Source organism: Juglans microcarpa x Juglans regia, unplaced genomic scaffold (genome assembly GCF_004785595.1).
Source record: "Juglans microcarpa x Juglans regia isolate MS1-56 unplaced genomic scaffold, Jm3101_v1.0 JmScfU0017, whole genome shotgun sequence".
In the NCBI taxonomy this organism is placed as follows: Eukaryota; Viridiplantae; Streptophyta; class Magnoliopsida; order Fagales; family Juglandaceae; genus Juglans; species Juglans microcarpa x Juglans regia.
Window position 1 is genome coordinate 20,714 of NW_024475761.1, and position 22,882 is coordinate 43,595.

Genomic DNA, 22,882 nt, shown 5'->3' on the forward strand with positions numbered 1-22,882 from the left:
GGAAAATCTCGCCCTGCCCATCGCGTAGCCATGGGTTTGGATCAGATCTCCGTTTGGATTGGGATCGGAAGGACGCTAGTATGTCGCTCAAGGATTATATGAATTTTAAGTAATTAGTTTGATGGGTGCGATCATACCAGCACTAATGCACCGGATCCCATCAGAACTCCGCAGTTAAGCGTGCTTGGGCGAGAGTAGTACTAGGATGGGTGACCTCCTGGGAAGTCCTCGTGTTGCACCCCTCGTTTTTGTTTTTTCCGCCTTGCGAGATAAATTGACAAGAAGGACCACTCGGGAGTGGATTTTTGGGAAAATCTCGCCCTGCCCATCGCGTAGCCATGGGTTTGGATCAGATCTCCGTTTGGATTGGGATCGGAAGGACGCTAGTATGTCGCTCAAGGATTATATGAATTTTAAGTAATTAGTTTGATGGGTGCGATCATACCAGCACTAATGCACCGGATCCCATCAGAACTCCGCAGTTAAGCGTGCTTGGGCGAGAGTAGTACTAGGATGGGTGACCTCCTGGGAAGTCCTCGTGTTGCACCCCTCGTTTTTGTTTTTTCCGCCTTGCGAGATAAATTGACAAGAAGGACCACTCGGGAGTGGATTTTTGGGAAAATCTCGCCCTGCCCATCGCGTAGCCATGGGTTTGGATCAGATCTCCGTTTGGATTGGGATCGGAAGGACGCTAGTATGTCGCTCAAGGATTATATGAATTTTAAGTAATTAGTTTGATGGGTGCGATCATACCAGCACTAATGCACCGGATCCCATCAGAACTCCGCAGTTAAGCGTGCTTGGGCGAGAGTAGTACTAGGATGGGTGACCTCCTGGGAAGTCCTCGTGTTGCACCCCTCGTTTTTGTTTTTTCCGCCTTGCGAGATAAATTGACAAGAAGGACCACTCGGGAGTGGATTTTTGGGAAAATCTCGCCCTGCCCATCGCGTAGCCATGGGTTTGGATCAGATCTCCGTTTGGATTGGGATCGGAAGGACGCTAGTATGTCGCTCAAGGATTATATGAATTTTAAGTAATTAGTTTGATGGGTGCGATCATACCAGCACTAATGCACCGGATCCCATCAGAACTCCGCAGTTAAGCGTGCTTGGGCGAGAGTAGTACTAGGATGGGTGACCTCCTGGGAAGTCCTCGTGTTGCACCCCTCGTTTTTGTTTTTTCCGCCTTGCGAGATAAATTGACAAGAAGGACCACTCGGGAGTGGATTTTTGGGAAAATCTCGCCCTGCCCATCGCGTAGCCATGGGTTTGGATCAGATCTCCGTTTGGATTGGGATCGGAAGGACGCTAGTATGTCGCTCAAGGATTATATGAATTTTAAGTAATTAGTTTGATGGGTGCGATCATACCAGCACTAATGCACCGGATCCCATCAGAACTCCGCAGTTAAGCGTGCTTGGGCGAGAGTAGTACTAGGATGGGTGACCTCCTGGGAAGTCCTCGTGTTGCACCCCTCGTTTTTGTTTTTTCCGCCTTGCGAGATAAATTGACAAGAAGGACCACTCGGGAGTGGATTTTTGGGAAAATCTCGCCCTGCCCATCGCGTAGCCATGGGTTTGGATCAGATCTCCGTTTGGATTGGGATCGGAAGGACGCTAGTATGTCGCTCAAGGATTATATGAATTTTAAGTAATTAGTTTGATGGGTGCGATCATACCAGCACTAATGCACCGGATCCCATCAGAACTCCGCAGTTAAGCGTGCTTGGGCGAGAGTAGTACTAGGATGGGTGACCTCCTGGGAAGTCCTCGTGTTGCACCCCTCGTTTTTGTTTTTTCCGCCTTGCGAGATAAATTGACAAGAAGGACCACTCGGGAGTGGATTTTTGGGAAAATCTCGCCCTGCCCATCGCGTAGCCATGGGTTTGGATCAGATCTCCGTTTGGATTGGGATCGGAAGGACGCTAGTATGTCGCTCAAGGATTATATGAATTTTAAGTAATTAGTTTGATGGGTGCGATCATACCAGCACTAATGCACCGGATCCCATCAGAACTCCGCAGTTAAGCGTGCTTGGGCGAGAGTAGTACTAGGATGGGTGACCTCCTGGGAAGTCCTCGTGTTGCACCCCTCGTTTTTGTTTTTTCCGCCTTGCGAGATAAATTGACAAGAAGGACCACTCGGGAGTGGATTTTTGGGAAAATCTCGCCCTGCCCATCGCGTAGCCATGGGTTTGGATCAGATCTCCGTTTGGATTGGGATCGGAAGGACGCTAGTATGTCGCTCAAGGATTATATGAATTTTAAGTAATTAGTTTGATGGGTGCGATCATACCAGCACTAATGCACCGGATCCCATCAGAACTCCGCAGTTAAGCGTGCTTGGGCGAGAGTAGTACTAGGATGGGTGACCTCCTGGGAAGTCCTCGTGTTGCACCCCTCGTTTTTGTTTTTTCCGCCTTGCGAGATAAATTGACAAGAAGGACCACTCGGGAGTGGATTTTTGGGAAAATCTCGCCCTGCCCATCGCGTAGCCATGGGTTTGGATCAGATCTCCGTTTGGATTGGGATCGGAAGGACGCTAGTATGTCGCTCAAGGATTATATGAATTTTAAGTAATTAGTTTGATGGGTGCGATCATACCAGCACTAATGCACCGGATCCCATCAGAACTCCGCAGTTAAGCGTGCTTGGGCGAGAGTAGTACTAGGATGGGTGACCTCCTGGGAAGTCCTCGTGTTGCACCCCTCGTTTTTGTTTTTTCCGCCTTGCGAGATAAATTGACAAGAAGGACCACTCGGGAGTGGATTTTTGGGAAAATCTCGCCCTGCCCATCGCGTAGCCATGGGTTTGGATCAGATCTCCGTTTGGATTGGGATCGGAAGGACGCTAGTATGTCGCTCAAGGATTATATGAATTTTAAGTAATTAGTTTGATGGGTGCGATCATACCAGCACTAATGCACCGGATCCCATCAGAACTCCGCAGTTAAGCGTGCTTGGGCGAGAGTAGTACTAGGATGGGTGACCTCCTGGGAAGTCCTCGTGTTGCACCCCTCGTTTTTGTTTTTTCCGCCTTGCGAGATAAATTGACAAGAAGGACCACTCGGGAGTGGATTTTTGGGAAAATCTCGCCCTGCCCATCGCGTAGCCATGGGTTTGGATCAGATCTCCGTTTGGATTGGGATCGGAAGGACGCTAGTATGTCGCTCAAGGATTATATGAATTTTAAGTAATTAGTTTGATGGGTGCGATCATACCAGCACTAATGCACCGGATCCCATCAGAACTCCGCAGTTAAGCGTGCTTGGGCGAGAGTAGTACTAGGATGGGTGACCTCCTGGGAAGTCCTCGTGTTGCACCCCTCGTTTTTGTTTTTTCCGCCTTGCGAGATAAATTGACAAGAAGGACCACTCGGGAGTGGATTTTTGGGAAAATCTCGCCCTGCCCATCGCGTAGCCATGGGTTTGGATCAGATCTCCGTTTGGATTGGGATCGGAAGGACGCTAGTATGTCGCTCAAGGATTATATGAATTTTAAGTAATTAGTTTGATGGGTGCGATCATACCAGCACTAATGCACCGGATCCCATCAGAACTCCGCAGTTAAGCGTGCTTGGGCGAGAGTAGTACTAGGATGGGTGACCTCCTGGGAAGTCCTCGTGTTGCACCCCTCGTTTTTGTTTTTTCCGCCTTGCGAGATAAATTGACAAGAAGGACCACTCGGGAGTGGATTTTTGGGAAAATCTCGCCCTGCCCATCGCGTAGCCATGGGTTTGGATCAGATCTCCGTTTGGATTGGGATCGGAAGGACGCTAGTATGTCGCTCAAGGATTATATGAATTTTAAGTAATTAGTTTGATGGGTGCGATCATACCAGCACTAATGCACCGGATCCCATCAGAACTCCGCAGTTAAGCGTGCTTGGGCGAGAGTAGTACTAGGATGGGTGACCTCCTGGGAAGTCCTCGTGTTGCACCCCTCGTTTTTGTTTTTTCCGCCTTGCGAGATAAATTGACAAGAAGGACCACTCGGGAGTGGATTTTTGGGAAAATCTCGCCCTGCCCATCGCGTAGCCATGGGTTTGGATCAGATCTCCGTTTGGATTGGGATCGGAAGGACGCTAGTATGTCGTCAAGGATTATATGAATTTTAAGTAATTAGTTTGATGGGTGCGATCATACCAGCACTAATGCACCGGATCCCATCAGAACTCCGCAGTTAAGCGTGCTTGGGCGAGAGTAGTACTAGGATGGGTGACCTCCTGGAAGTCCTCGTGTTGCACCCCTCGTTTTTGTTTTTTCCGCCTTGCGAGATAAATTGACAAGAAGGACCACTCGGGAGTGGATTTTTGGGAAAATCTCGCCCTGCCCATCGCGTAGCCATGGGTTTGGATCAGATCTCCGTTTGGATTGGGATCGGAAGGACGCTAGTATGTCGCTCAAGGATTATATGAATTTTAAGTAATTAGTTTGATGGGTGCGATCATACCAGCACTAATGCACCGGATCCCATCAGAACTCCGCAGTTAAGCGTGCTTGGGCGAGAGTAGTACTAGGATGGGTGACCTCCTGGGAAGTCCTCGTGTTGCACCCCTCGTTTTTGTTTTTTCCGCCTTGCGAGATAAATTGACAAGAAGGACCACTCGGGAGTGGATTTTTGGGAAAATCTCGCCCTGCCCATCGCGTAGCCATGGGTTTGGATCAGATCTCCGTTTGGATTGGGATCGGAAGGACGCTAGTATGTCGCTCAAGGATTATATGAATTTTAAGTAATTAGTTTGATGGGTGCGATCATACCAGCACTAATGCACCGGATCCCATCAGAACTCCGCAGTTAAGCGTGCTTGGGCGAGAGTAGTACTAGGATGGGTGACCTCCTGGGAAGTCCTCGTGTTGCACCCCTCGTTTTTGTTTTTTCCGCCTTGCGAGATAAATTGACAAGAAGGACCACTCGGGAGTGGATTTTTGGGAAAATCTCGCCCTGCCCATCGCGTAGCCATGGGTTTGGATCAGATCTCCGTTTGGATTGGGATCGGAAGGACGCTAGTATGTCGCTCAAGGATTATATGAATTTTAAGTAATTAGTTTGATGGGTGCGATCATACCAGCACTAATGCACCGGATCCCATCAGAACTCCGCAGTTAAGCGTGCTTGGGCGAGAGTAGTACTAGGATGGGTGACCTCCTGGGAAGTCCTCGTGTTGCACCCCTCGTTTTTGTTTTTTCCGCCTTGCGAGATAAATTGACAAGAAGGACCACTCGGGAGTGGATTTTTGGGAAAATCTCGCCCTGCCCATCGCGTAGCCATGGGTTTGGATCAGATCTCCGTTTGGATTGGGATCGGAAGGACGCTAGTATGTCGCTCAAGGATTATATGAATTTTAAGTAATTAGTTTGATGGGTGCGATCATACCAGCACTAATGCACCGGATCCCATCAGAACTCCGCAGTTAAGCGTGCTTGGGCGAGAGTAGTACTAGGATGGGTGACCTCCTGGGAAGTCCTCGTGTTGCACCCCTCGTTTTTGTTTTTTCCGCCTTGCGAGATAAATTGACAAGAAGGACCACTCGGGAGTGGATTTTTGGGAAAATCTCGCCCTGCCCATCGCGTAGCCATGGGTTTGGATCAGATCTCCGTTTGGATTGGGATCGGAAGGACGCTAGTATGTCGCTCAAGGATTATATGAATTTTAAGTAATTAGTTTGATGGGTGCGATCATACCAGCACTAATGCACCGGATCCCATCAGAACTCCGCAGTTAAGCGTGCTTGGGCGAGAGTAGTACTAGGATGGGTGACCTCCTGGGAAGTCCTCGTGTTGCACCCCTCGTTTTTGTTTTTTCCGCCTTGCGAGATAAATTGACAAGAAGGACCACTCGGGAGTGGATTTTTGGGAAAATCTCGCCCTGCCCATCGCGTAGCCATGGGTTTGGATCAGATCTCCGTTTGGATTGGGATCGGAAGGACGCTAGTATGTCGCTCAAGGATTATATGAATTTTAAGTAATTAGTTTGATGGGTGCGATCATACCAGCACTAATGCACCGGATCCCATCAGAACTCCGCAGTTAAGCGTGCTTGGGCGAGAGTAGTACTAGGATGGGTGACCTCCTGGGAAGTCCTCGTGTTGCACCCCTCGTTTTTGTTTTTTCCGCCTTGCGAGATAAATTGACAAGAAGGACCACTCGGGAGTGGATTTTTGGGAAAATCTCGCCCTGCCCATCGCGTAGCCATGGGTTTGGATCAGATCTCCGTTTGGATTGGGATCGGAAGGACGCTAGTATGTCGCTCAAGGATTATATGAATTTTAAGTAATTAGTTTGATGGGTGCGATCATACCAGCACTAATGCACCGGATCCCATCAGAACTCCGCAGTTAAGCGTGCTTGGGCGAGAGTAGTACTAGGATGGGTGACCTCCTGGGAAGTCCTCGTGTTGCACCCCTCGTTTTTGTTTTTTCCGCCTTGCGAGATAAATTGACAAGAAGGACCACTCGGGAGTGGATTTTTGGGAAAATCTCGCCCTGCCCATCGCGTAGCCATGGGTTTGGATCAGATCTCCGTTTGGATTGGGATCGGAAGGACGCTAGTATGTCGCTCAAGGATTATATGAATTTTAAGTAATTAGTTTGATGGGTGCGATCATACCAGCACTAATGCACCGGATCCCATCAGAACTCCGCAGTTAAGCGTGCTTGGGCGAGAGTAGTACTAGGATGGGTGACCTCCTGGGAAGTCCTCGTGTTGCACCCCTCGTTTTTGTTTTTTCCGCCTTGCGAGATAAATTGACAAGAAGGACCACTCGGGAGTGGATTTTTGGGAAAATCTCGCCCTGCCCATCGCGTAGCCATGGGTTTGGATCAGATCTCCGTTTGGATTGGGATCGGAAGGACGCTAGTATGTCGCTCAAGGATTATATGAATTTTAAGTAATTAGTTTGATGGGTGCGATCATACCAGCACTAATGCACCGGATCCCATCAGAACTCCGCAGTTAAGCGTGCTTGGGCGAGAGTAGTACTAGGATGGGTGACCTCCTGGGAAGTCCTCGTGTTGCACCCCTCGTTTTTGTTTTTTCCGCCTTGCGAGATAAATTGACAAGAAGGACCACTCGGGAGTGGATTTTTGGGAAAATCTCGCCCTGCCCATCGCGTAGCCATGGGTTTGGATCAGATCTCCGTTTGGATTGGGATCGGAAGGACGCTAGTATGTCGCTCAAGGATTATATGAATTTTAAGTAATTAGTTTGATGGGTGCGATCATACCAGCACTAATGCACCGGATCCCATCAGAACTCCGCAGTTAAGCGTGCTTGGGCGAGAGTAGTACTAGGATGGGTGACCTCCTGGGAAGTCCTCGTGTTGCACCCCTCGTTTTTGTTTTTTCCGCCTTGCGAGATAAATTGACAAGAAGGACCACTCGGGAGTGGATTTTTGGGAAAATCTCGCCCTGCCCATCGCGTAGCCATGGGTTTGGATCAGATCTCCGTTTGGATTGGGATCGGAAGGACGCTAGTATGTCGCTCAAGGATTATATGAATTTTAAGTAATTAGTTTGATGGGTGCGATCATACCAGCACTAATGCACCGGATCCCATCAGAACTCCGCAGTTAAGCGTGCTTGGGCGAGAGTAGTACTAGGATGGGTGACCTCCTGGGAAGTCCTCGTGTTGCACCCCTCGTTTTTGTTTTTTCCGCCTTGCGAGATAAATTGACAAGAAGGACCACTCGGGAGTGGATTTTTGGGAAAATCTCGCCCTGCCCATCGCGTAGCCATGGGTTTGGATCAGATCTCCGTTTGGATTGGGATCGGAAGGACGCTAGTATGTCGCTCAAGGATTATATGAATTTTAAGTAATTAGTTTGATGGGTGCGATCATACCAGCACTAATGCACCGGATCCCATCAGAACTCCGCAGTTAAGCGTGCTTGGGCGAGAGTAGTACTAGGATGGGTGACCTCCTGGGAAGTCCTCGTGTTGCACCCCTCGTTTTTGTTTTTTCCGCCTTGCGAGATAAATTGACAAGAAGGACCACTCGGGAGTGGATTTTTGGGAAAATCTCGCCCTGCCCATCGCGTAGCCATGGGTTTGGATCAGATCTCCGTTTGGATTGGGATCGGAAGGACGCTAGTATGTCGCTCAAGGATTATATGAATTTTAAGTAATTAGTTTGATGGGTGCGATCATACCAGCACTAATGCACCGGATCCCATCAGAACTCCGCAGTTAAGCGTGCTTGGGCGAGAGTAGTACTAGGATGGGTGACCTCCTGGGAAGTCCTCGTGTTGCACCCCTCGTTTTTGTTTTTTCCGCCTTGCGAGATAAATTGACAAGAAGGACCACTCGGGAGTGGATTTTTGGGAAAATCTCGCCCTGCCCATCGCGTAGCCATGGGTTTGGATCAGATCTCCGTTTGGATTGGGATCGGAAGGACGCTAGTATGTCGCTCAAGGATTATATGAATTTTAAGTAATTAGTTTGATGGGTGCGATCATACCAGCACTAATGCACCGGATCCCATCAGAACTCCGCAGTTAAGCGTGCTTGGGCGAGAGTAGTACTAGGATGGGTGACCTCCTGGGAAGTCCTCGTGTTGCACCCCTCGTTTTTGTTTTTTCCGCCTTGCGAGATAAATTGACAAGAAGGACCACTCGGGAGTGGATTTTTGGGAAAATCTCGCCCTGCCCATCGCGTAGCCATGGGTTTGGATCAGATCTCCGTTTGGATTGGGATCGGAAGGACGCTAGTATGTCGTCAAGGATTATATGAATTTTAAGTAATTAGTTTGATGGGTGCGATCATACCAGCACTAATGCACCGGATCCCATCAGAACTCCGCAGTTAAGCGTGCTTGGGCGAGAGTAGTACTAGGATGGGTGACCTCCTGGGAAGTCCTCGTGTTGCACCCCTCGTTTTTGTTTTTTCCGCCTTGCGAGATAAATTGACAAGAAGGACCACTCGGGAGTGGATTTTTGGGAAAATCTCGCCCTGCCCATCGCGTAGCCATGGGTTTGGATCAGATCTCCGTTTGGATTGGGATCGGAAGGACGCTAGTATGTCGCTCAAGGATTATATGAATTTTAAGTAATTAGTTTGATGGGTGCGATCATACCAGCACTAATGCACCGGATCCCATCAGAACTCCGCAGTTAAGCGTGCTTGGGCGAGAGTAGTACTAGGATGGGTGACCTCCTGGGAAGTCCTCGTGTTGCACCCCTCGTTTTTGTTTTTTCCGCCTTGCGAGATAAATTGACAAGAAGGACCACTCGGGAGTGGATTTTTGGGAAAATCTCGCCCTGCCCATCGCGTAGCCATGGGTTTGGATCAGATCTCCGTTTGGATTGGGATCGGAAGGACGCTAGTATGTCGCTCAAGGATTATATGAATTTTAAGTAATTAGTTTGATGGGTGCGATCATACCAGCACTAATGCACCGGATCCCATCAGAACTCCGCAGTTAAGCGTGCTTGGGCGAGAGTAGTACTAGGATGGGTGACCTCCTGGGAAGTCCTCGTGTTGCACCCCTCGTTTTTGTTTTTTCCGCCTTGCGAGATAAATTGACAAGAAGGACCACTCGGGAGTGGATTTTTGGGAAAATCTCGCCCTGCCCATCGCGTAGCCATGGGTTTGGATCAGATCTCCGTTTGGATTGGGATCGGAAGGACGCTAGTATGTCGCTCAAGGATTATATGAATTTTAAGTAATTAGTTTGATGGGTGCGATCATACCAGCACTAATGCACCGGATCCCATCAGAACTCCGCAGTTAAGCGTGCTTGGGCGAGAGTAGTACTAGGATGGGTGACCTCCTGGGAAGTCCTCGTGTTGCACCCCTCGTTTTTGTTTTTTCCGCCTTGCGAGATAAATTGACAAGAAGGACCACTCGGGAGTGGATTTTTGGGAAAATCTCGCCCTGCCCATCGCGTAGCCATGGGTTTGGATCAGATCTCCGTTTGGATTGGGATCGGAAGGACGCTAGTATGTCGCTCAAGGATTATATGAATTTTAAGTAATTAGTTTGATGGGTGCGATCATACCAGCACTAATGCACCGGATCCCATCAGAACTCCGCAGTTAAGCGTGCTTGGGCGAGAGTAGTACTAGGATGGGTGACCTCCTGGGAAGTCCTCGTGTTGCACCCCTCGTTTTTGTTTTTTCCGCCTTGCGAGATAAATTGACAAGAAGGACCACTCGGGAGTGGATTTTTGGGAAAATCTCGCCCTGCCCATCGCGTAGCCATGGGTTTGGATCAGATCTCCGTTTGGATTGGGATCGGAAGGACGCTAGTATGTCGCTCAAGGATTATATGAATTTTAAGTAATTAGTTTGATGGGTGCGATCATACCAGCACTAATGCACCGGATCCCATCAGAACTCCGCAGTTAAGCGTGCTTGGGCGAGAGTAGTACTAGGATGGGTGACCTCCTGGGAAGTCCTCGTGTTGCACCCCTCGTTTTTGTTTTTTCCGCCTTGCGAGATAAATTGACAAGAAGGACCACTCGGGAGTGGATTTTTGGGAAAATCTCGCCCTGCCCATCGCGTAGCCATGGGTTTGGATCAGATCTCCGTTTGGATTGGGATCGGAAGGACGCTAGTATGTCGCTCAAGGATTATATGAATTTTAAGTAATTAGTTTGATGGGTGCGATCATACCAGCACTAATGCACCGGATCCCATCAGAACTCCGCAGTTAAGCGTGCTTGGGCGAGAGTAGTACTAGGATGGGTGACCTCCTGGGAAGTCCTCGTGTTGCACCCCTCGTTTTTGTTTTTTCCGCCTTGCGAGATAAATTGACAAGAAGGACCACTCGGGAGTGGATTTTTGGGAAAATCTCGCCCTGCCCATCGCGTAGCCATGGGTTTGGATCAGATCTCCGTTTGGATTGGGATCGGAAGGACGCTAGTATGTCGCTCAAGGATTATATGAATTTTAAGTAATTAGTTTGATGGGTGCGATCATACCAGCACTAATGCACCGGATCCCATCAGAACTCCGCAGTTAAGCGTGCTTGGGCGAGAGTAGTACTAGGATGGGTGACCTCCTGGGAAGTCCTCGTGTTGCACCCCTCGTTTTTGTTTTTTCCGCCTTGCGAGATAAATTGACAAGAAGGACCACTCGGGAGTGGATTTTTGGGAAAATCTCGCCCTGCCCATCGCGTAGCCATGGGTTTGGATCAGATCTCCGTTTGGATTGGGATCGGAAGGACGCTAGTATGTCGCTCAAGGATTATATGAATTTTAAGTAATTAGTTTGATGGGTGCGATCATACCAGCACTAATGCACCGGATCCCATCAGAACTCCGCAGTTAAGCGTGCTTGGGCGAGAGTAGTACTAGGATGGGTGACCTCCTGGGAAGTCCTCGTGTTGCACCCCTCGTTTTTGTTTTTTCCGCCTTGCGAGATAAATTGACAAGAAGGACCACTCGGGAGTGGATTTTTGGGAAAATCTCGCCCTGCCCATCGCGTAGCCATGGGTTTGGATCAGATCTCCGTTTGGATTGGGATCGGAAGGACGCTAGTATGTCGCTCAAGGATTATATGAATTTTAAGTAATTAGTTTGATGGGTGCGATCATACCAGCACTAATGCACCGGATCCCATCAGAACTCCGCAGTTAAGCGTGCTTGGGCGAGAGTAGTACTAGGATGGGTGACCTCCTGGGAAGTCCTCGTGTTGCACCCCTCGTTTTTGTTTTTTCCGCCTTGCGAGATAAATTGACAAGAAGGACCACTCGGGAGTGGATTTTTGGGAAAATCTCGCCCTGCCCATCGCGTAGCCATGGGTTTGGATCAGATCTCCGTTTGGATTGGGATCGGAAGGACGCTAGTATGTCGCTCAAGGATTATATGAATTTTAAGTAATTAGTTTGATGGGTGCGATCATACCAGCACTAATGCACCGGATCCCATCAGAACTCCGCAGTTAAGCGTGCTTGGGCGAGAGTAGTACTAGGATGGGTGACCTCCTGGGAAGTCCTCGTGTTGCACCCCTCGTTTTTGTTTTTTCCGCCTTGCGAGATAAATTGACAAGAAGGACCACTCGGGAGTGGATTTTTGGGAAAATCTCGCCCTGCCCATCGCGTAGCCATGGGTTTGGATCAGATCTCCGTTTGGATTGGGATCGGAAGGACGCTAGTATGTCGCTCAAGGATTATATGAATTTTAAGTAATTAGTTTGATGGGTGCGATCATACCAGCACTAATGCACCGGATCCCATCAGAACTCCGCAGTTAAGCGTGCTTGGGCGAGAGTAGTACTAGGATGGGTGACCTCCTGGGAAGTCCTCGTGTTGCACCCCTCGTTTTTGTTTTTTCCGCCTTGCGAGATAAATTGACAAGAAGGACCACTCGGGAGTGGATTTTTGGGAAAATCTCGCCCTGCCCATCGCGTAGCCATGGGTTTGGATCAGATCTCCGTTTGGATTGGGATCGGAAGGACGCTAGTATGTCGCTCAAGGATTATATGAATTTTAAGTAATTAGTTTGATGGGTGCGATCATACCAGCACTAATGCACCGGATCCCATCAGAACTCCGCAGTTAAGCGTGCTTGGGCGAGAGTAGTACTAGGATGGGTGACCTCCTGGGAAGTCCTCGTGTTGCACCCCTCGTTTTTGTTTTTTCCGCCTTGCGAGATAAATTGACAAGAAGGACCACTCGGGAGTGGATTTTTGGGAAAATCTCGCCCTGCCCATCGCGTAGCCATGGGTTTGGATCAGATCTCCGTTTGGATTGGGATCGGAAGGACGCTAGTATGTCGCTCAAGGATTATATGAATTTTAAGTAATTAGTTTGATGGGTGCGATCATACCAGCACTAATGCACCGGATCCCATCAGAACTCCGCAGTTAAGCGTGCTTGGGCGAGAGTAGTACTAGGATGGGTGACCTCCTGGGAAGTCCTCGTGTTGCACCCCTCGTTTTTGTTTTTTCCGCCTTGCGAGATAAATTGACAAGAAGGACCACTCGGGAGTGGATTTTTGGGAAAATCTCGCCCTGCCCATCGCGTAGCCATGGGTTTGGATCAGATCTCCGTTTGGATTGGGATCGGAAGGACGCTAGTATGTCGCTCAAGGATTATATGAATTTTAAGTAATTAGTTTGATGGGTGCGATCATACCAGCACTAATGCACCGGATCCCATCAGAACTCCGCAGTTAAGCGTGCTTGGGCGAGAGTAGTACTAGGATGGGTGACCTCCTGGGAAGTCCTCGTGTTGCACCCCTCGTTTTTGTTTTTTCCGCCTTGCGAGATAAATTGACAAGAAGGACCACTCGGGAGTGGATTTTTGGGAAAATCTCGCCCTGCCCATCGCGTAGCCATGGGTTTGGATCAGATCTCCGTTTGGATTGGGATCGGAAGGACGCTAGTATGTCGCTCAAGGATTATATGAATTTTAAGTAATTAGTTTGATGGGTGCGATCATACCAGCACTAATGCACCGGATCCCATCAGAACTCCGCAGTTAAGCGTGCTTGGGCGAGAGTAGTACTAGGATGGGTGACCTCCTGGGAAGTCCTCGTGTTGCACCCCTCGTTTTTGTTTTTTCCGCCTTGCGAGATAAATTGACAAGAAGGACCACTCGGGAGTGGATTTTTGGGAAAATCTCGCCCTGCCCATCGCGTAGCCATGGGTTTGGATCAGATCTCCGTTTGGATTGGGATCGGAAGGACGCTAGTATGTCGCTCAAGGATTATATGAATTTTAAGTAATTAGTTTGATGGGTGCGATCATACCAGCACTAATGCACCGGATCCCATCAGAACTCCGCAGTTAAGCGTGCTTGGGCGAGAGTAGTACTAGGATGGGTGACCTCCTGGGAAGTCCTCGTGTTGCACCCCTCGTTTTTGTTTTTTCCGCCTTGCGAGATAAATTGACAAGAAGGACCACTCGGGAGTGGATTTTTGGGAAAATCTCGCCCTGCCCATCGCGTAGCCATGGGTTTGGATCAGATCTCCGTTTGGATTGGGATCGGAAGGACGCTAGTATGTCGCTCAAGGATTATATGAATTTTAAGTAATTAGTTTGATGGGTGCGATCATACCAGCACTAATGCACCGGATCCCATCAGAACTCCGCAGTTAAGCGTGCTTGGGCGAGAGTAGTACTAGGATGGGTGACCTCCTGGGAAGTCCTCGTGTTGCACCCCTCGTTTTTGTTTTTTCCGCCTTGCGAGATAAATTGACAAGAAGGACCACTCGGGAGTGGATTTTTGGGAAAATCTCGCCCTGCCCATCGCGTAGCCATGGGTTTGGATCAGATCTCCGTTTGGATTGGGATCGGAAGGACGCTAGTATGTCGCTCAAGGATTATATGAATTTTAAGTAATTAGTTTGATGGGTGCGATCATACCAGCACTAATGCACCGGATCCCATCAGAACTCCGCAGTTAAGCGTGCTTGGGCGAGAGTAGTACTAGGATGGGTGACCTCCTGGGAAGTCCTCGTGTTGCACCCCTCGTTTTTGTTTTTTCCGCCTTGCGAGATAAATTGACAAGAAGGACCACTCGGGAGTGGATTTTTGGGAAAATCTCGCCCTGCCCATCGCGTAGCCATGGGTTTGGATCAGATCTCCGTTTGGATTGGGATCGGAAGGACGCTAGTATGTCGCTCAAGGATTATATGAATTTTAAGTAATTAGTTTGATGGGTGCGATCATACCAGCACTAATGCACCGGATCCCATCAGAACTCCGCAGTTAAGCGTGCTTGGGCGAGAGTAGTACTAGGATGGGTGACCTCCTGGGAAGTCCTCGTGTTGCACCCCTCGTTTTTGTTTTTTCCGCCTTGCGAGATAAATTGACAAGAAGGACCACTCGGGAGTGGATTTTTGGGAAAATCTCGCCCTGCCCATCGCGTAGCCATGGGTTTGGATCAGATCTCCGTTTGGATTGGGATCGGAAGGACGCTAGTATGTCGCTCAAGGATTATATGAATTTTAAGTAATTAGTTTGATGGGTGCGATCATACCAGCACTAATGCACCGGATCCCATCAGAACTCCGCAGTTAAGCGTGCTTGGGCGAGAGTAGTACTAGGATGGGTGACCTCCTGGGAAGTCCTCGTGTTGCACCCCTCGTTTTTGTTTTTTCCGCCTTGCGAGATAAATTGACAAGAAGGACCACTCGGGAGTGGATTTTTGGGAAAATCTCGCCCTGCCCATCGCGTAGCCATGGGTTTGGATCAGATCTCCGTTTGGATTGGGATCGGAAGGACGCTAGTATGTCGCTCAAGGATTATATGAATTTTAAGTAATTAGTTTGATGGGTGCGATCATACCAGCACTAATGCACCGGATCCCATCAGAACTCCGCAGTTAAGCGTGCTTGGGCGAGAGTAGTACTAGGATGGGTGACCTCCTGGGAAGTCCTCGTGTTGCACCCCTCGTTTTTGTTTTTTCCGCCTTGCGAGATAAATTGACAAGAAGGACCACTCGGGAGTGGATTTTTGGGAAAATCTCGCCCTGCCCATCGCGTAGCCATGGGTTTGGATCAGATCTCCGTTTGGATTGGGATCGGAAGGACGCTAGTATGTCGCTCAAGGATTATATGAATTTTAAGTAATTAGTTTGATGGGTGCGATCATACCAGCACTAATGCACCGGATCCCATCAGAACTCCGCAGTTAAGCGTGCTTGGGCGAGAGTAGTACTAGGATGGGTGACCTCCTGGGAAGTCCTCGTGTTGCACCCCTCGTTTTTGTTTTTTCCGCCTTGCGAGATAAATTGACAAGAAGGACCACTCGGGAGTGGATTTTTGGGAAAATCTCGCCCTGCCCATCGCGTAGCCATGGGTTTGGATCAGATCTCCGTTTGGATTGGGATCGGAAGGACGCTAGTATGTCGCTCAAGGATTATATGAATTTTAAGTAATTAGTTTGATGGGTGCGATCATACCAGCACTAATGCACCGGATCCCATCAGAACTCCGCAGTTAAGCGTGCTTGGGCGAGAGTAGTACTAGGATGGGTGACCTCCTGGGAAGTCCTCGTGTTGCACCCCTCGTTTTTGTTTTTTCCGCCTTGCGAGATAAATTGACAAGAAGGACCACTCGGGAGTGGATTTTTGGGAAAATCTCGCCCTGCCCATCGCGTAGCCATGGGTTTGGATCAGATCTCCGTTTGGATTGGGATCGGAAGGACGCTAGTATGTCGTCAAGGATTATATGAATTTTAAGTAATTAGTTTGATGGGTGCGATCATACCAGCACTAATGCACCGGATCCCATCAGAACTCCGCAGTTAAGCGTGCTTGGGCGAGAGTAGTACTAGGATGGGTGACCTCCTGGGAAGTCCTCGTGTTGCACCCCTCGTTTTTGTTTTTTCCGCCTTGCGAGATAAATTGACAAGAAGGACCACTCGGGAGTGGATTTTTGGGAAAATCTCGCCCTGCCCATCGCGTAGCCATGGGTTTGGATCAGATCTCCGTTTGGATTGGGATCGGAAGGACGCTAGTATGTCGCTCAAGGATTATATGAATTTTAAGTAATTAGTTTGATGGGTGCGATCATACCAGCACTAATGCACCGGATCCCATCAGAACTCCGCAGTTAAGCGTGCTTGGGCGAGAGTAGTACTAGGATGGGTGACCTCCTGGGAAGTCCTCGTGTTGCACCCCTCGTTTTTGTTTTTTCCGCCTTGCGAGATAAATTGACAAGAAGGACCACTCGGGAGTGGATTTTTGGGAAAATCTCGCCCTGCCCATCGCGTAGCCATGGGTTTGGATCAGATCTCCGTTTGGATTGGGATCGGAAGGACGCTAGTATGTCGCTCAAGGATTATATGAATTTTAAGTAATTAGTTTGATGGGTGCGATCATACCAGCACTAATGCACCGGATCCCATCAGAACTCCGCAGTTAAGCGTGCTTGGGCGAGAGTAGTACTAGGATGGGTGACCTCCTGGGAAGTCCTCGTGTTGCACCCCTCGTTTTTGTTTTTTCCGCCTTGCGAGATAAATTGACAAGAAGGACCACTCGGGAGTGGATTTTTGGGAAAATCTCGCCCTGCCCATCGCGTAGCCATGGGTTTGGATCAGATCTCCGTTTGGATTGGGATCGGAAGGACGCTAGTATGTCGCTCAAGGATTATATGAATTTTAAGTAATTAGTTTGATGGGTGCGATCATACCAGCACTAATGCACCGGATCCCATCAGAACTCCGCAGTTAAGCGTGCTTGGGCGAGAGTAGTACTAGGATGGGTGACCTCCTGGGAAGTCCTCGTGTTGCACCCCTCGTTTTTGTTTTTTCCGCCTTGCGAGATAAATTGACAAGAAGGACCACTCGGGAGTGGATTTTTGGGAAAATCTCGCCCTGCCCATCGCGTAGCCATGGGTTTGGATCAGATCTCCGTTTGGATTGGGATCGGAAGGACGCTAGTATGTCGCTCAAGGATTATATGAATTTTAAGTAATTAGTTTGATGGGTGCGATCATACCAGCACTAATGCACCGGATCCCATCAGAACTCCGCAGTTAAGCGTGCTTGGGCGAGAGTAGTACTAGGATGGGTGACCTCCTGGGAAGTCCTCGTGTTGCACCCCTCGTTTTTGTTTTTTCCGCCTTGCGAGATAAATTGACAAGAAGGACCACTCGGGAGTGGATTTTTGGGAAAATCTCGCCCTGCCCATCGCGTAGCCATGGGTTTGGATCAGATCTCCGTTTGGATTGGGATCGGAAGGACGCTAGTATGTCGCTCAAGGATTATATGAATTTTAAGTAATTAGTTTGATGGGTGCGATCATACCAGCACTAATGCACCGGATCCCATCAGAACTCCGCAGTTAAGCGTGCTTGGGCGAGAGTAGTACTAGGATGGGTGACCTCCTGGGAAGTCCTCGTGTTGCACCCCTCGTTTTTGTTTTTTCCGCCTTGCGAGATAAATTGACAAGAAGGACCACTCGGGAGTGGATTTTTGGGAAAATCTCGCCCTGCCCATCGCGTAGCCATGGGTTTGGATCAGATCTCCGTTTGGATTGGGATCGGAAGGACGCTAGTATGTCGCTCAAGGATTATATGAATTTTAAGTAATTAGTTTGATGGGTGCGATCATACCAGCACTAATGCACCGGATCCCATCAGAACTCCGCAGTTAAGCGTGCTTGGGCGAGAGTAGTACTAGGATGGGTGACCTCCTGGGAAGTCCTCGTGTTGCACCCCTCGTTTTTGTTTTTTCCGCCTTGCGAGATAAATTGACAAGAAGGACCACTCGGGAGTGGATTTTTGGGAAAATCTCGCCCTGCCCATCGCGTAGCCATGGGTTTGGATCAGATCTCCGTTTGGATTGGGATCGGAAGGACGCTAGTATGTCGCTCAAGGATTATATGAATTTTAAGTAATTAGTTTGATGGGTGCGATCATACCAGCACTAATGCACCGGATCCCATCAGAACTCCGCAGTTAAGCGTGCTTGGGCGAGAGTAGTACTAGGATGGGTGACCTCCTGGGAAGTCCTCGTGTTGCACCCCTCGTTTTTGTTTTTTCCGCCTTGCGAGATAAATTGACAAGAAGGACCACTCGGGAGTGGATTTTTGGGAAAATCTCGCCCTGCCCATCGCGTAGCCATGGGTTTGGATCAGATCTCCGTTTGGATTGGGATCGGAAGGACGCTAGTATGTCGCTCAAGGATTATATGAATTTTAAGTAATTAGTTTGATGGGTGCGATCATACCAGCACTAATGCACCGGATCCCATCAGAACTCCGCAGTTAAGCGTGCTTGGGCGAGAGTAGTACTAGGATGGGTGACCTCCTGGGAAGTCCTCGTGTTGCACCCCTCGTTTTTGTTTTTTCCGCCTTGCGAGATAAATTGACAAGAAGGACCACTCGGGAGTGGATTTTTGGGAAAATCTCGCCCTGCCCATCGCGTAGCCATGGGTTTGGATCAGATCTCCGTTTGGATTGGGATCGGAAGGACGCTAGTATGTCGCTCAAGGATTATATGAATTTTAAGTAATTAGTTTGATGGGTGCGATCATACCAGCACTAATGCACCGGATCCCATCAGAACTCCGCAGTTAAGCGTGCTTGGGCGAGAGTAGTACTAGGATGGGTGACCTCCTGGGAAGTCCTCGTGTTGCACCCCTCGTTTTTGTTTTTTCCGCCTTGCGAGATAAATTGACAAGAAGGACCACTCGGGAGTGGATTTTTGGGAAAATCTCGCCCTGCCCATCGCGTAGCCATGGGTTTGGATCAGATCTCCGTTTGGATTGGGATCGGAAGGACGCTAGTATGTCGCTCAAGGATTATATGAATTTTAAGTAATTAGTTTGATGGGTGCGATCATACCAGCACTAATGCACCGGATCCCATCAGAACTCCGCAGTTAAGCGTGCTTGGGCGAGAGTAGTACTAGGATGGGTGACCTCCTGGGAAGTCCTCGTGTTGCACCCCTCGTTTTTGTTTTTTCCGCCTTGCGAGATAAATTGACAAGAAGGACCACTCGGGAGTGGATTTTTGGGAAAATCTCGCCCTGCCCATCGCGTAGCCATGGGTTTGGATCAGATCTCCGTTTGGATTGGGATCGGAAGGACGCTAGTATGTCGCTCAAGGATTATATGAATTTTAAGTAATTAGTTTGATGGGTGCGATCATACCAGCACTAATGCACCGGATCCCATCAGAACTCCGCAGTTAAGCGTGCTTGGGCGAGAGTAGTACTAGGATGGGTGACCTCCTGGGAAGTCCTCGTGTTGCACCCCTCGTTTTTGTTTTTTCCGCCTTGCGAGATAAATTGACAAGAAGGACCACTCGGGAGTGGATTTTTGGGAAAATCTCGCCCTGCCCATCGCGTAGCCATGGGTTTGGATCAGATCTCCGTTTGGATTGGGATCGGAAGGACGCTAGTATGTCGCTCAAGGATTATATGAATTTTAAGTAATTAGTTTGATGGGTGCGATCATACCAGCACTAATGCACCGGATCCCATCAGAACTCCGCAGTTAAGCGTGCTTGGGCGAGAGTAGTACTAGGATGGGTGACCTCCTGGGAAGTCCTCGTGTTGCACCCCTCGTTTTTGTTTTTTCCGCCTTGCGAGATAAATTGACAAGAAGGACCACTCGGGAGTGGATTTTTGGGAAAATCTCGCCCTGCCCATCGCGTAGCCATGGGTTTGGATCAGATCTCCGTTTGGATTGGGATCGGAAGGACGCTAGTATGTCGCTCAAGGATTATATGAATTTTAAGTAATTAGTTTGATGGGTGCGATCATACCAGCACTAATGCACCGGATCCCATCAGAACTCCGCAGTTAAGCGTGCTTGGGCGAGAGTAGTACTAGGATGGGTGACCTCCTGGGAAGTCCTCGTGTTGCACCCCTCGTTTTTGTTTTTTCCGCCTTGCGAGATAAATTGACAAGAAGGACCACTCGGGAGTGGATTTTTGGGAAAATCTCGCCCTGCCCATCGCGTAGCCATGGGTTTGGATCAGATCTCCGTTTGGATTGGGATCGGAAGGACGCTAGTATGTCGCTCAAGGATTATATGAATTTTAAGTAATTAGTTTGATGGGTGCGATCATACCAGCACTAATGCACCGGATCCCATCAGAACTCCGCAGTTAAGCGTGCTTGGGCGAGAGTAGTACTAGGATGGGTGACCTCCTGGGAAGTCCTCGTGTTGCACCCCTCGTTTTTGTTTTTTCCGCCTTGCGAGATAAATTGACAAGAAGGACCACTCGGGAGTGGATTTTTGGGAAAATCTCGCCCTGCCCATCGCGTAGCCATGGGTTTGGATCAGATCTCCGTTTGGATTGGGATCGGAAGGACGCTAGTATGTCGCTCAAGGATTATATGAATTTTAAGTAATTAGTTTGATGGGTGCGATCATACCAGCACTAATGCACCGGATCCCATCAGAACTCCGCAGTTAAGCGTGCTTGGGCGAGAGTAGTACTAGGATGGGTGACCTCCTGGGAAGTCCTCGTGTTGCACCCCTCGTTTTTGTTTTTTCCGCCTTGCGAGATAAATTGACAAGAAGGACCACTCGGGAGTGGATTTTTGGGAAAATCTCGCCCTGCCCATCGCGTAGCCATGGGTTTGGATCAGATCTCCGTTTGGATTGGGATCGGAAGGACGCTAGTATGTCGCTCAAGGATTATATGAATTTTAAGTAATTAGTTTGATGGGTGCGATCATACCAGCACTAATGCACCGGATCCCATCAGAACTCCGCAGTTAAGCGTGCTTGGGCGAGAGTAGTACTAGGATGGGTGACCTCCTGGGAAGTCCTCGTGTTGCACCCCTCGTTTTTGTTTTTTCCGCCTTGCGAGATAAATTGACAAGAAGGACCACTCGGGAGTGGATTTTTGGGAAAATCTCGCCCTGCCCATCGCGTAGCCATGGGTTTGGATCAGATCTCCGTTTGGATTGGGATCGGAAGGACGCTAGTATGTCGCTCAAGGATTATATGAATTTTAAGTAATTAGTTTGATGGGTGCGATCATACCAGCACTAATGCACCGGATCCCATCAGAACTCCGCAGTTAAGCGTGCTTGGGCGAGAGTAGTACTAGGATGGGTGACCTCCTGGGAAGTCCTCGTGTTGCACCCCTCGTTTTTGTTTTTTCCGCCTTGCGAGATAAATTGACAAGAAGGACCACTCGGGAGTGGATTTTTGGGAAAATCTCGCCCTGCCCATCGCGTAGCCATGGGTTTGGATCAGATCTCCGTTTGGATTGGGATCGGAAGGACGCTAGTATGTCGCTCAAGGATTATATGAATTTTAAGTAATTAGTTTGATGGGTGCGATCATACCAGCACTAATGCACCGGATCCCATCAGAACTCCGCAGTTAAGCGTGCTTGGGCGAGAGTAGTACTAGGATGGGTGACCTCCTGGGAAGTCCTCGTGTTGCACCCCTCGTTTTTGTTTTTTCCGCCTTGCGAGATAAATTGACAAGAAGGACCACTCGGGAGTGGATTTTTGGGAAAATCTCGCCCTGCCCATCGCGTAGCCATGGGTTTGGATCAGATCTCCGTTTGGATTGGGATCGGAAGGACGCTAGTATGTCGCTCAAGGATTATATGAATTTTAAGTAATTAGTTTGATGGGTGCGATCATACCAGCACTAATGCACCGGATCCCATCAGAACTCCGCAGTTAAGCGTGCTTGGGCGAGAGTAGTACTAGGATGGGTGACCTCCTGGGAAGTCCTCGTGTTGCACCCCTCGTTTTTGTTTTTTCCGCCTTGCGAGATAAATTGACAAGAAGGACCACTCGGGAGTGGATTTTTGGGAAAATCTCGCCCTGCCCATCGCGTAGCCATGGGTTTGGATCAGATCTCCGTTTGGATTGGGATCGGAAGGACGCTAGTATGTCGCTCAAGGATTATATGAATTTTAAGTAATTAGTTTGATGGGTGCGATCATACCAGCACTAATGCACCGGATCCCATCAGAACTCCGCAGTTAAGCGTGCTTGGGCGAGAGTAGTACTAGGATGGGTGACCTCCTGGGAAGTCCTCGTGTTGCACCCCTCGTTTTTGTTTTTTCCGCCTTGCGAGATAAATTGACAAGAAGGACCACTCGGGAGTGGATTTTTGGGAAAATCTCGCCCTGCCCATCGCGTAGCCATGGGTTTGGATCAGATCTCCGTTTGGATTGGGATCGGAAGGACGCTAGTATGTCGCTCAAGGATTATATGAATTTTAAGTAATTAGTTTGATGGGTGCGATCATACCAGCACTAATGCACCGGATCCCATCAGAACTCCGCAGTTAAGCGTGCTTGGGCGAGAGTAGTACTAGGATGGGTGACCTCCTGGGAAGTCCTCGTGTTGCACCCCTCGTTTTTGTTTTTTCCGCCTTGCGAGATAAATTGACAAGAAGGACCACTCGGGAGTGGATTTTTGGGAAAATCTCGCCCTGCCCATCGCGTAGCCATGGGTTTGGATCAGATCTCCGTTTGGATTGGGATCGGAAGGACGCTAGTATGTCGCTCAAGGA

At 49.0% G+C, this 22,882-nt stretch overlaps 74 non-coding genes across 74 annotated transcripts; all 74 read left to right on the plus strand.

Annotated features, from left to right (window-relative positions):
* The first annotated feature begins 123 nt into the window (after nt 1-123).
* Nucleotides 124-242, plus strand: LOC121245289. Its single transcript, XR_005936631.1, has one exon. It is a non-coding gene; the product is annotated as a 5S ribosomal RNA (ribosomal RNA).
* A 189-nt stretch (nt 243-431) lies between these two features.
* Nucleotides 432-550, plus strand: LOC121245291. Its single transcript, XR_005936632.1, has one exon. It is a non-coding gene; the product is annotated as a 5S ribosomal RNA (ribosomal RNA).
* Nucleotides 551-739: 189 nt separating this feature from the next.
* On the plus strand, nt 740-858 carry LOC121245292. The gene has a single exon (XR_005936633.1). It is a non-coding gene; the product is annotated as a 5S ribosomal RNA (ribosomal RNA).
* A 189-nt stretch (nt 859-1,047) lies between these two features.
* Nucleotides 1,048-1,166, plus strand: LOC121245293. The gene has a single exon (XR_005936634.1). It is a non-coding gene; the product is annotated as a 5S ribosomal RNA (ribosomal RNA).
* A 189-nt stretch (nt 1,167-1,355) lies between these two features.
* On the plus strand, nt 1,356-1,474 carry LOC121245294. The gene has a single exon (XR_005936635.1). It is a non-coding gene; the product is annotated as a 5S ribosomal RNA (ribosomal RNA).
* Nucleotides 1,475-1,663: 189 nt separating this feature from the next.
* LOC121245295 lies at nt 1,664-1,782 on the plus strand. Its single transcript, XR_005936636.1, has one exon. It is a non-coding gene; the product is annotated as a 5S ribosomal RNA (ribosomal RNA).
* A 189-nt stretch (nt 1,783-1,971) lies between these two features.
* On the plus strand, nt 1,972-2,090 carry LOC121245296. The gene has a single exon (XR_005936637.1). It is a non-coding gene; the product is annotated as a 5S ribosomal RNA (ribosomal RNA).
* A 189-nt stretch (nt 2,091-2,279) lies between these two features.
* LOC121245297 lies at nt 2,280-2,398 on the plus strand. Its single transcript, XR_005936638.1, has one exon. It is a non-coding gene; the product is annotated as a 5S ribosomal RNA (ribosomal RNA).
* A 189-nt stretch (nt 2,399-2,587) lies between these two features.
* On the plus strand, nt 2,588-2,706 carry LOC121245299. The gene has a single exon (XR_005936640.1). It is a non-coding gene; the product is annotated as a 5S ribosomal RNA (ribosomal RNA).
* A 189-nt stretch (nt 2,707-2,895) lies between these two features.
* On the plus strand, nt 2,896-3,014 carry LOC121245300. The gene has a single exon (XR_005936641.1). It is a non-coding gene; the product is annotated as a 5S ribosomal RNA (ribosomal RNA).
* Nucleotides 3,015-3,203: 189 nt separating this feature from the next.
* LOC121245301 lies at nt 3,204-3,322 on the plus strand. The gene has a single exon (XR_005936642.1). It is a non-coding gene; the product is annotated as a 5S ribosomal RNA (ribosomal RNA).
* Nucleotides 3,323-3,511: 189 nt separating this feature from the next.
* On the plus strand, nt 3,512-3,630 carry LOC121245302. The gene has a single exon (XR_005936643.1). It is a non-coding gene; the product is annotated as a 5S ribosomal RNA (ribosomal RNA).
* A 189-nt stretch (nt 3,631-3,819) lies between these two features.
* Nucleotides 3,820-3,938, plus strand: LOC121245303. Its single transcript, XR_005936644.1, has one exon. It is a non-coding gene; the product is annotated as a 5S ribosomal RNA (ribosomal RNA).
* Nucleotides 3,939-4,126: 188 nt separating this feature from the next.
* LOC121245403 lies at nt 4,127-4,244 on the plus strand. The gene has a single exon (XR_005936738.1). It is a non-coding gene; the product is annotated as a 5S ribosomal RNA (ribosomal RNA).
* Nucleotides 4,245-4,433: 189 nt separating this feature from the next.
* LOC121245304 lies at nt 4,434-4,552 on the plus strand. The gene has a single exon (XR_005936645.1). It is a non-coding gene; the product is annotated as a 5S ribosomal RNA (ribosomal RNA).
* Nucleotides 4,553-4,741: 189 nt separating this feature from the next.
* Nucleotides 4,742-4,860, plus strand: LOC121245305. Its single transcript, XR_005936646.1, has one exon. It is a non-coding gene; the product is annotated as a 5S ribosomal RNA (ribosomal RNA).
* A 189-nt stretch (nt 4,861-5,049) lies between these two features.
* LOC121245307 lies at nt 5,050-5,168 on the plus strand. Its single transcript, XR_005936647.1, has one exon. It is a non-coding gene; the product is annotated as a 5S ribosomal RNA (ribosomal RNA).
* A 189-nt stretch (nt 5,169-5,357) lies between these two features.
* Nucleotides 5,358-5,476, plus strand: LOC121245308. The gene has a single exon (XR_005936648.1). It is a non-coding gene; the product is annotated as a 5S ribosomal RNA (ribosomal RNA).
* A 189-nt stretch (nt 5,477-5,665) lies between these two features.
* LOC121245309 lies at nt 5,666-5,784 on the plus strand. The gene has a single exon (XR_005936649.1). It is a non-coding gene; the product is annotated as a 5S ribosomal RNA (ribosomal RNA).
* Nucleotides 5,785-5,973: 189 nt separating this feature from the next.
* LOC121245311 lies at nt 5,974-6,092 on the plus strand. The gene has a single exon (XR_005936651.1). It is a non-coding gene; the product is annotated as a 5S ribosomal RNA (ribosomal RNA).
* A 189-nt stretch (nt 6,093-6,281) lies between these two features.
* On the plus strand, nt 6,282-6,400 carry LOC121245312. Its single transcript, XR_005936652.1, has one exon. It is a non-coding gene; the product is annotated as a 5S ribosomal RNA (ribosomal RNA).
* A 189-nt stretch (nt 6,401-6,589) lies between these two features.
* On the plus strand, nt 6,590-6,708 carry LOC121245313. Its single transcript, XR_005936653.1, has one exon. It is a non-coding gene; the product is annotated as a 5S ribosomal RNA (ribosomal RNA).
* Nucleotides 6,709-6,897: 189 nt separating this feature from the next.
* On the plus strand, nt 6,898-7,016 carry LOC121245314. The gene has a single exon (XR_005936654.1). It is a non-coding gene; the product is annotated as a 5S ribosomal RNA (ribosomal RNA).
* A 189-nt stretch (nt 7,017-7,205) lies between these two features.
* LOC121245315 lies at nt 7,206-7,324 on the plus strand. Its single transcript, XR_005936655.1, has one exon. It is a non-coding gene; the product is annotated as a 5S ribosomal RNA (ribosomal RNA).
* A 189-nt stretch (nt 7,325-7,513) lies between these two features.
* Nucleotides 7,514-7,632, plus strand: LOC121245316. The gene has a single exon (XR_005936656.1). It is a non-coding gene; the product is annotated as a 5S ribosomal RNA (ribosomal RNA).
* Nucleotides 7,633-7,821: 189 nt separating this feature from the next.
* Nucleotides 7,822-7,940, plus strand: LOC121245317. Its single transcript, XR_005936657.1, has one exon. It is a non-coding gene; the product is annotated as a 5S ribosomal RNA (ribosomal RNA).
* Nucleotides 7,941-8,129: 189 nt separating this feature from the next.
* LOC121245318 lies at nt 8,130-8,248 on the plus strand. Its single transcript, XR_005936658.1, has one exon. It is a non-coding gene; the product is annotated as a 5S ribosomal RNA (ribosomal RNA).
* Nucleotides 8,249-8,437: 189 nt separating this feature from the next.
* LOC121245319 lies at nt 8,438-8,556 on the plus strand. Its single transcript, XR_005936659.1, has one exon. It is a non-coding gene; the product is annotated as a 5S ribosomal RNA (ribosomal RNA).
* Nucleotides 8,557-8,744: 188 nt separating this feature from the next.
* On the plus strand, nt 8,745-8,863 carry LOC121245320. Its single transcript, XR_005936660.1, has one exon. It is a non-coding gene; the product is annotated as a 5S ribosomal RNA (ribosomal RNA).
* Nucleotides 8,864-9,052: 189 nt separating this feature from the next.
* Nucleotides 9,053-9,171, plus strand: LOC121245323. Its single transcript, XR_005936662.1, has one exon. It is a non-coding gene; the product is annotated as a 5S ribosomal RNA (ribosomal RNA).
* A 189-nt stretch (nt 9,172-9,360) lies between these two features.
* LOC121245324 lies at nt 9,361-9,479 on the plus strand. The gene has a single exon (XR_005936663.1). It is a non-coding gene; the product is annotated as a 5S ribosomal RNA (ribosomal RNA).
* A 189-nt stretch (nt 9,480-9,668) lies between these two features.
* On the plus strand, nt 9,669-9,787 carry LOC121245325. The gene has a single exon (XR_005936664.1). It is a non-coding gene; the product is annotated as a 5S ribosomal RNA (ribosomal RNA).
* Nucleotides 9,788-9,976: 189 nt separating this feature from the next.
* Nucleotides 9,977-10,095, plus strand: LOC121245326. The gene has a single exon (XR_005936665.1). It is a non-coding gene; the product is annotated as a 5S ribosomal RNA (ribosomal RNA).
* Nucleotides 10,096-10,284: 189 nt separating this feature from the next.
* Nucleotides 10,285-10,403, plus strand: LOC121245327. Its single transcript, XR_005936666.1, has one exon. It is a non-coding gene; the product is annotated as a 5S ribosomal RNA (ribosomal RNA).
* A 189-nt stretch (nt 10,404-10,592) lies between these two features.
* LOC121245328 lies at nt 10,593-10,711 on the plus strand. The gene has a single exon (XR_005936667.1). It is a non-coding gene; the product is annotated as a 5S ribosomal RNA (ribosomal RNA).
* Nucleotides 10,712-10,900: 189 nt separating this feature from the next.
* LOC121245329 lies at nt 10,901-11,019 on the plus strand. The gene has a single exon (XR_005936668.1). It is a non-coding gene; the product is annotated as a 5S ribosomal RNA (ribosomal RNA).
* A 189-nt stretch (nt 11,020-11,208) lies between these two features.
* LOC121245330 lies at nt 11,209-11,327 on the plus strand. The gene has a single exon (XR_005936669.1). It is a non-coding gene; the product is annotated as a 5S ribosomal RNA (ribosomal RNA).
* Nucleotides 11,328-11,516: 189 nt separating this feature from the next.
* Nucleotides 11,517-11,635, plus strand: LOC121245331. Its single transcript, XR_005936670.1, has one exon. It is a non-coding gene; the product is annotated as a 5S ribosomal RNA (ribosomal RNA).
* A 189-nt stretch (nt 11,636-11,824) lies between these two features.
* On the plus strand, nt 11,825-11,943 carry LOC121245332. The gene has a single exon (XR_005936671.1). It is a non-coding gene; the product is annotated as a 5S ribosomal RNA (ribosomal RNA).
* A 189-nt stretch (nt 11,944-12,132) lies between these two features.
* LOC121245334 lies at nt 12,133-12,251 on the plus strand. Its single transcript, XR_005936673.1, has one exon. It is a non-coding gene; the product is annotated as a 5S ribosomal RNA (ribosomal RNA).
* Nucleotides 12,252-12,440: 189 nt separating this feature from the next.
* On the plus strand, nt 12,441-12,559 carry LOC121245335. The gene has a single exon (XR_005936674.1). It is a non-coding gene; the product is annotated as a 5S ribosomal RNA (ribosomal RNA).
* Nucleotides 12,560-12,748: 189 nt separating this feature from the next.
* On the plus strand, nt 12,749-12,867 carry LOC121245336. Its single transcript, XR_005936675.1, has one exon. It is a non-coding gene; the product is annotated as a 5S ribosomal RNA (ribosomal RNA).
* A 189-nt stretch (nt 12,868-13,056) lies between these two features.
* Nucleotides 13,057-13,175, plus strand: LOC121245337. The gene has a single exon (XR_005936676.1). It is a non-coding gene; the product is annotated as a 5S ribosomal RNA (ribosomal RNA).
* Nucleotides 13,176-13,364: 189 nt separating this feature from the next.
* On the plus strand, nt 13,365-13,483 carry LOC121245339. The gene has a single exon (XR_005936677.1). It is a non-coding gene; the product is annotated as a 5S ribosomal RNA (ribosomal RNA).
* Nucleotides 13,484-13,672: 189 nt separating this feature from the next.
* LOC121245340 lies at nt 13,673-13,791 on the plus strand. The gene has a single exon (XR_005936678.1). It is a non-coding gene; the product is annotated as a 5S ribosomal RNA (ribosomal RNA).
* A 189-nt stretch (nt 13,792-13,980) lies between these two features.
* Nucleotides 13,981-14,099, plus strand: LOC121245341. The gene has a single exon (XR_005936679.1). It is a non-coding gene; the product is annotated as a 5S ribosomal RNA (ribosomal RNA).
* Nucleotides 14,100-14,288: 189 nt separating this feature from the next.
* LOC121245342 lies at nt 14,289-14,407 on the plus strand. The gene has a single exon (XR_005936680.1). It is a non-coding gene; the product is annotated as a 5S ribosomal RNA (ribosomal RNA).
* Nucleotides 14,408-14,596: 189 nt separating this feature from the next.
* LOC121245343 lies at nt 14,597-14,715 on the plus strand. The gene has a single exon (XR_005936681.1). It is a non-coding gene; the product is annotated as a 5S ribosomal RNA (ribosomal RNA).
* Nucleotides 14,716-14,904: 189 nt separating this feature from the next.
* On the plus strand, nt 14,905-15,023 carry LOC121245344. Its single transcript, XR_005936682.1, has one exon. It is a non-coding gene; the product is annotated as a 5S ribosomal RNA (ribosomal RNA).
* A 189-nt stretch (nt 15,024-15,212) lies between these two features.
* On the plus strand, nt 15,213-15,331 carry LOC121245346. The gene has a single exon (XR_005936684.1). It is a non-coding gene; the product is annotated as a 5S ribosomal RNA (ribosomal RNA).
* Nucleotides 15,332-15,520: 189 nt separating this feature from the next.
* Nucleotides 15,521-15,639, plus strand: LOC121245347. The gene has a single exon (XR_005936685.1). It is a non-coding gene; the product is annotated as a 5S ribosomal RNA (ribosomal RNA).
* A 189-nt stretch (nt 15,640-15,828) lies between these two features.
* On the plus strand, nt 15,829-15,947 carry LOC121245348. Its single transcript, XR_005936686.1, has one exon. It is a non-coding gene; the product is annotated as a 5S ribosomal RNA (ribosomal RNA).
* Nucleotides 15,948-16,135: 188 nt separating this feature from the next.
* LOC121245349 lies at nt 16,136-16,254 on the plus strand. Its single transcript, XR_005936687.1, has one exon. It is a non-coding gene; the product is annotated as a 5S ribosomal RNA (ribosomal RNA).
* Nucleotides 16,255-16,443: 189 nt separating this feature from the next.
* LOC121245350 lies at nt 16,444-16,562 on the plus strand. The gene has a single exon (XR_005936688.1). It is a non-coding gene; the product is annotated as a 5S ribosomal RNA (ribosomal RNA).
* A 189-nt stretch (nt 16,563-16,751) lies between these two features.
* On the plus strand, nt 16,752-16,870 carry LOC121245351. The gene has a single exon (XR_005936689.1). It is a non-coding gene; the product is annotated as a 5S ribosomal RNA (ribosomal RNA).
* A 189-nt stretch (nt 16,871-17,059) lies between these two features.
* LOC121245352 lies at nt 17,060-17,178 on the plus strand. Its single transcript, XR_005936690.1, has one exon. It is a non-coding gene; the product is annotated as a 5S ribosomal RNA (ribosomal RNA).
* Nucleotides 17,179-17,367: 189 nt separating this feature from the next.
* Nucleotides 17,368-17,486, plus strand: LOC121245353. Its single transcript, XR_005936691.1, has one exon. It is a non-coding gene; the product is annotated as a 5S ribosomal RNA (ribosomal RNA).
* Nucleotides 17,487-17,675: 189 nt separating this feature from the next.
* LOC121245355 lies at nt 17,676-17,794 on the plus strand. Its single transcript, XR_005936692.1, has one exon. It is a non-coding gene; the product is annotated as a 5S ribosomal RNA (ribosomal RNA).
* A 189-nt stretch (nt 17,795-17,983) lies between these two features.
* On the plus strand, nt 17,984-18,102 carry LOC121245356. Its single transcript, XR_005936693.1, has one exon. It is a non-coding gene; the product is annotated as a 5S ribosomal RNA (ribosomal RNA).
* A 189-nt stretch (nt 18,103-18,291) lies between these two features.
* Nucleotides 18,292-18,410, plus strand: LOC121245358. Its single transcript, XR_005936695.1, has one exon. It is a non-coding gene; the product is annotated as a 5S ribosomal RNA (ribosomal RNA).
* Nucleotides 18,411-18,599: 189 nt separating this feature from the next.
* On the plus strand, nt 18,600-18,718 carry LOC121245359. The gene has a single exon (XR_005936696.1). It is a non-coding gene; the product is annotated as a 5S ribosomal RNA (ribosomal RNA).
* A 189-nt stretch (nt 18,719-18,907) lies between these two features.
* LOC121245360 lies at nt 18,908-19,026 on the plus strand. Its single transcript, XR_005936697.1, has one exon. It is a non-coding gene; the product is annotated as a 5S ribosomal RNA (ribosomal RNA).
* A 189-nt stretch (nt 19,027-19,215) lies between these two features.
* On the plus strand, nt 19,216-19,334 carry LOC121245361. The gene has a single exon (XR_005936698.1). It is a non-coding gene; the product is annotated as a 5S ribosomal RNA (ribosomal RNA).
* A 189-nt stretch (nt 19,335-19,523) lies between these two features.
* On the plus strand, nt 19,524-19,642 carry LOC121245362. The gene has a single exon (XR_005936699.1). It is a non-coding gene; the product is annotated as a 5S ribosomal RNA (ribosomal RNA).
* A 189-nt stretch (nt 19,643-19,831) lies between these two features.
* On the plus strand, nt 19,832-19,950 carry LOC121245363. Its single transcript, XR_005936700.1, has one exon. It is a non-coding gene; the product is annotated as a 5S ribosomal RNA (ribosomal RNA).
* A 189-nt stretch (nt 19,951-20,139) lies between these two features.
* Nucleotides 20,140-20,258, plus strand: LOC121245364. Its single transcript, XR_005936701.1, has one exon. It is a non-coding gene; the product is annotated as a 5S ribosomal RNA (ribosomal RNA).
* A 189-nt stretch (nt 20,259-20,447) lies between these two features.
* LOC121245365 lies at nt 20,448-20,566 on the plus strand. The gene has a single exon (XR_005936702.1). It is a non-coding gene; the product is annotated as a 5S ribosomal RNA (ribosomal RNA).
* Nucleotides 20,567-20,755: 189 nt separating this feature from the next.
* On the plus strand, nt 20,756-20,874 carry LOC121245366. Its single transcript, XR_005936703.1, has one exon. It is a non-coding gene; the product is annotated as a 5S ribosomal RNA (ribosomal RNA).
* A 189-nt stretch (nt 20,875-21,063) lies between these two features.
* Nucleotides 21,064-21,182, plus strand: LOC121245367. The gene has a single exon (XR_005936704.1). It is a non-coding gene; the product is annotated as a 5S ribosomal RNA (ribosomal RNA).
* A 189-nt stretch (nt 21,183-21,371) lies between these two features.
* Nucleotides 21,372-21,490, plus strand: LOC121245369. The gene has a single exon (XR_005936706.1). It is a non-coding gene; the product is annotated as a 5S ribosomal RNA (ribosomal RNA).
* A 189-nt stretch (nt 21,491-21,679) lies between these two features.
* On the plus strand, nt 21,680-21,798 carry LOC121245371. The gene has a single exon (XR_005936707.1). It is a non-coding gene; the product is annotated as a 5S ribosomal RNA (ribosomal RNA).
* Nucleotides 21,799-21,987: 189 nt separating this feature from the next.
* LOC121245372 lies at nt 21,988-22,106 on the plus strand. Its single transcript, XR_005936708.1, has one exon. It is a non-coding gene; the product is annotated as a 5S ribosomal RNA (ribosomal RNA).
* Nucleotides 22,107-22,295: 189 nt separating this feature from the next.
* LOC121245373 lies at nt 22,296-22,414 on the plus strand. The gene has a single exon (XR_005936709.1). It is a non-coding gene; the product is annotated as a 5S ribosomal RNA (ribosomal RNA).
* Nucleotides 22,415-22,603: 189 nt separating this feature from the next.
* Nucleotides 22,604-22,722, plus strand: LOC121245374. The gene has a single exon (XR_005936710.1). It is a non-coding gene; the product is annotated as a 5S ribosomal RNA (ribosomal RNA).
* The last annotated feature ends 160 nt before the right edge of the window (nt 22,723-22,882 follow it).